This window comes from Lactuca saligna, chromosome 2 (genome assembly GCF_052625555.1).
Source record: "Lactuca saligna cultivar CGN05327 chromosome 2, ASM5262555v1, whole genome shotgun sequence".
Taxonomy (NCBI): Eukaryota; Viridiplantae; Streptophyta; class Magnoliopsida; order Asterales; family Asteraceae; genus Lactuca; species Lactuca saligna.
Window position 1 is genome coordinate 45873839 of NC_136418.1, and position 5523 is coordinate 45879361.

General features: G+C 37.0%; 1 long non-coding RNA gene across 1 annotated transcript; it reads left to right on the plus strand.

Annotated features, from left to right (window-relative positions):
• Positions 1–2578: 2578 nt before the first annotated feature.
• On the plus strand, positions 2579–3964 carry LOC145028860 (uncharacterized). The gene is made up of 2 exons (XR_013676222.1): positions 2579–2852; positions 3802–3964. It is a non-coding gene; the product is annotated as an uncharacterized LOC145028860 (long non-coding RNA).
• The last annotated feature ends 1559 nt before the right edge of the window (positions 3965–5523 follow it).

A 5523-nucleotide genomic window follows, 5' to 3' on the forward strand; every position in this document is an offset into this window, starting at 1 on the left:
CATAACTCCTACCCGACGTTTCACTTCCACCACCAATATGGGTACTGTCCATATATGTCACCAATGCGGTGAAATTGGACACCTCCAGAAGGATTGCCCGATAACGCAGAACTCTGGCGCAGACGGGAAGATTCTCAGAATCACAGCTGCAGGAGAGCCTGCTCAAGAACCACGTTAATATAATTAAGGTGTTTCGTTGTAACAGACGTATAAACTATCTAGGACTAGTGCAACTAGAGTCTTACCTTTTGCGAGATCCTGTCAGTAAATGAATTCTCGTGCTGCGTATACTTGTCTTTTGTAGTATATCTTATTCGCAGCAATAGTCTAGTGGTAAACCTAAAGTACTGTAACTCTGTTCGTGGTTGCACGGTTGTGTTTTGTCTGTAAACGTCTTATGTTTAATTCTAATGTCTATAAAGTTTTTGTATGATTCCGACATTATCATACAATCAGATTCCATTTGATCGACGCGAAAACAACTTCACACGTACGTCCCTATCTTCTAGATCACTTTTCCAGGAGTACCTCTTAGTTATTGTTTCTCATCCTTTCCGAAGAAAAATTCAACAAACCGCCCCGAAGTACCACTCGTACAACACGTCAAGTTCAATCCAAAGACCCATACGGTTGATCTATTGTTGAAGAATGTATACATAAGGGTAGTATATAATCAAGGTTCTACAGGTTTAGAATTGATGATTCCACTCTAACTTCTTTTCCTCGTTGGGATGTGAGCTTAAAGAAGAATCATTTATTCGACTACCTTTTCAATCTTAATTATATACGACTCGTATACGCAAAACTGAAATTGATGAACCAGGTATGAGTTCTAAGATGAACTTCAAGATGGAGACTACTTAAGAAGACTACGAGTGATCATGCTGCCATGCGAGTAAACTTAGAAGCCCAATGCGTATCCTTTCTGTCGATTGGGACAAGAAAGTCAGATAGAACAAAAGTACCTACCATTTTTCCTTAGGTCATGAGCAATCATACTTTAGTTTAGATCTTCACGTCACCTAATCAACCACAAGGTTTTGACTTCATAATCAGTACGAATTGGTTTTGTTCTTATACAAGAGGAAAGGTCACTACCTATACCTCAAAACAACTTAAGACACAGGGAGCTAACTATACAACACATGATCTTGAGTCAGGAGCAATGATAATCGCTCTGAAGATCTGGAGGCACTACTTGTAGGGTACAAGGTGTATTAATTTCACAGTCCACAAAACACCCAACATATCATTTAGAAATACCACGCTTACAACAAGTCAAATCCAAGCTCAAAAACTAGCAGTGAATCCAACCATGAATTTCAAAACATAGCTGCCCTAATTCATCGAGTGAATATGCTAACAGTTAGAAGAACATAAGTAAATAAAACCAAAACCGCACGATCCCGATCGGTCGAAGTGATAGGTGGAGTAATGAAAGTCCGCTGAAATACACACATTAGGATCTAGATTCATAAAGGAACAAGAGGAACAAATGGACCATAAGCACTCACGCCTGCCTGCAAAAATTGGAGTCCCAGTCAAAATGCGAATTTCGGGACGAAATTCTCTCTAACGAGGGGATAATGTAACAACAGCAAAAATTAGGTCAAAATTTAAAATTTTATAAAACCATAATTAAGTATACTAAGTGGTAGATATTGTAACAAGGTTTTCATACATATAAAGAACACTAAAATCCGAGTTATAACGAAGAAGTTATGACCATTCTAAGTTTCCCGACAAAAACCGGCAATACGAAGTTACGTAAAAACGCAAAGTTTCAACAAAACACTTTTTGACCTTAGGTGTCTAAATGAAAGTCATAGATATCGTCAAACCGTAACCATACATGAAAAGAACGCTCAAGTCGGACATCATTTGAAGTCAATTGGGTTAATATTCGCAAATGGGAGTCATAAATGATGAAATTGTAGAAATTCTAAAGAGATAAATGCGAAGGTGATAAATGCGAAGGTGATAAATGCGAAAGTGATAAATGCGAAGGGATGCGAAGGGTGTAAGAATGAAGATGCGAAGTATTTCACAGTAGAATGCGAATTGGGGAAGAAAACAGAAGATTTCAAATATTGTCCCTGAAGTTTCGCATTTTTGGAAATCAATACTCAACTTCGCAAATGGGAGTCATAAATGATGAAATTGTAGAAATTCTAAAGAGATAAATGCGAAGTGATAAATGCGAAGGTGATAAATGCGAAAGTGATAAATGCGAAGGGATGCGAAGGGTGTAAGAATGAAGATGCGAAGTATTTCACAGTAGAATGCGAATTGGGGAAGAAAACATAAGATTTCAAATATTGTCCCTGAAGTTTCGCATTTTTGGAAATCAATACTCAACTTCGCAAATGGGAGTCATAAATGATGAAATTGTAGAAATTCTAAAGAGATAAATGCGAAGGTGATAAATGCGAAGGTGATAAATGCGAAGGGATGCGAAGGGTGTAAGAATGAAAATGCGAAGTGCACGAACCCAGGGACACGTCCCATCCGACCCGCGTGCCAGCGACACGTCCCATCCGACCCGCGTGCCAGCGACACGTCCCATCCGACCCGCGAACCCAGGAACCCGTCCCATCAGACTCGCGTACCAAGGCTGACCAGCCTCCCTATAAAAGGGCATGCGAAGGCTTCCGAAAAGGGGGCTCATTCTCTCTCATTTTTCTTGCGTATTTCCTCATTTTCCGTGCTCGTACTACCACGAAGCCCTGGTCACTTCGTGCAAGATCTGAAGGTCGATTTTCTCCCGAGAAATCCCGAGATTTCCGAGGAAAAATCCATTTCCCGAGACGAAACTCTACCGTTTTTCCATCTCGCTATCTTCAAGTTGTCAAGTGAGTTCATACCCCTTTTTAACACACTTTAAATACATCTTTAAATACTTTTACAACTCTTTTAGGGGGGGGAATACAAGTAAACATACGGTTATTATCGTGCATTAGACTTATACGAGGAGTATAATGATCTTCGTTGTTAAAACATTTTATACATTCTAAAAACTTATGATTTCGGTTTATCAAATCATTGTGTGAAAGGTTAAACTTTGCATACAAAACTATCATGTTAATATATACTAAATTGAGAATCCATGAGACGCGCACATCTTCCAACTTTACTTTTCTTTATTAGAAAGTACTGCAGTAAGGCCTGTTTATAACCAGAATCTCCCGCGACGAGAACGTGTCAAATGTGTATAGATCTATACGGGAAGTCATGATCCCGCACCCTGACTGTTAGCTACAGTCCGTCTTTTGGGGTGACAGTTGTCATAGCAATGCGACGCCTGAAGAACGTCGTTACAGGCATATTATGTTTAGTATGGTTATAAAAACTCATCGGATATACAATTATTATGATATTAAGTTATGATGAACGAGTGGTTATTAAAACTATTCTTCATCCAACCGGTTCGATCTTCACGTAGTTTTATTATATATAAAACTATGACACATTTACGAGAAACGTGGTTTCTTACAATTTTCGGTCTTAGAGACTGGTATTATGTGCGAGGAAAAATAAAAGTGTTTCCTGCATACAAACAAAATAGGAAAAGAAGGGATTTTTCCGGTGCAATCATTTACAACTTATAAACATATATGGGATTTTCTGGAACTAATGCATTCATTTTCAACACCACAAATCACAACTCTTTACATGTTGAAGCACTACGTTTACTGGAAAACATACACCTATTTTGGAATGGCATCCAATTTTTCTAAACAACTTATGGACTCACCAACTTAATTGTTGACACTTTTTCTTTGAAATAACTTGTATTCTCAGGAAATCGCTAAGCAGGTTGGGATTCAACTTTTGGGATTAACGCGCTGGCATTAATTACTTCATTCTAATTGAAGTTTATGTACCTTTATTTTTAACATGTAATGAATACAACTATGTAAACATTTAGCAACTTATTATATATGGTGGTGTGTACTTTCCTTTCTATGAACTGTTATGATATTGAACATGACGTCCTCCGCCCCCGAACGTTTCCGCCGTTCTGGTTTGGGGGTGTGACAATTTTAGTGTCGATGTTTGTTGTCAAAAACGTTTGAACCTGTCTCAATTGTATGCTTGTAAAAATGTAAGTAAGTGTTTGTAAAAGTTTGAATCTCTCAGAAAAACCTATATTTTCTATTAAAGTAACCTTCTACCAAGGCTTAACTGTTTTGTATGCTCGTTTGATGTAAAAGTGTGTAATTTCCCAAGTGTAACTATCATTTAACAAAATATAGTTTGTACATTAATGTTTAAGTGAGGTTATCACTAAAATATGTAATGGGTAAATCATTGTAGTACTGTAGTTTTGTATTATAGGAACTACTGCTGTACTAACTACCTTAAATCGGATTTATATTAAGGTATAATGTGATAAATTGCACCATGCTATCGACTGGTAACAACGACATAATGAATGGTCGTAATAACGGAATGACGTTTGGCACCCGCAAACCTGCAGGTCCGGCTGTAGCTAGCAGCAAGGTGTAGGATAGTCAATCTAGTATAGATCTATAAGCAAACTCATGCTCTCCCTCCAAGAGAGTTCTGGCTACAACTCGGGTCATGACATTTAAGGCATGCTCCGACACAGTGGATCACAATTGTTAACATGTTCATGTATATGTAATGTTTCTCGTTCTAGTATAGTTGTATATGTTCTCCTCCTAGTATAGTTGTATATGTTCTTTTTCTAGTATAGTTGTATATGTTCTATTTCTGGTATAGTTGTATATGTTCTGTTTCTAGTGTAGCTGTATATGTTCTGTTTCTAGTATAGTTGTATATGTTTTGTTTCTAGTATAGTTGTATATGTTCTCATTCTAGTATAGTTGTATATGATCCTGTGTTACCCCAATGGTAACTTACTAATGATGTACTGATAAGTACGGAAATGGAAGTACTTTTATGTCTATATATGTATATTTGATATATAACTAATATTGAAACGACCTTTGGATGGTCACCCGAAATCCCACCAGACCACATGCAAATCGAGAAAAAGGAAATAGGGCGGATGGCCTTCCTAAGCCCTTTAAACATTGCTTATATATCTATACATATATGGGCATGCAATTTATAAAGAGTAAACTAAAGTTTAATAAAATAATTTGATAAGTAAAAGAGTTTGTAAAACATTTTGAAGTAAAACAGTTTGATAAACAGTTGGAACAGTGAATAAATCATTGATTTTCTAGTTATTAATCACATGTGATTAATGCAATCACATGTGATTGATGCAATAACTATAAGTATTTAACTTGTATCCCCCCATAAAGTATTTAAAACATTCAAAAGCATTTCAAAGGTTAATTAAAGGGGTATGAACTCACTTGCGGTGAGTGGATTGGATTGAAGTATCAGATACCGTGCTAGGTGGCAAACGGAGACTTGTTCACACGCACGAGCCTAGTTATCATATAATGAGCATATATATAACTAATTAGCCAAATAATAACTTAACATAATAAATTTGGACACTTAGGAACATGTAAACACTTTGTA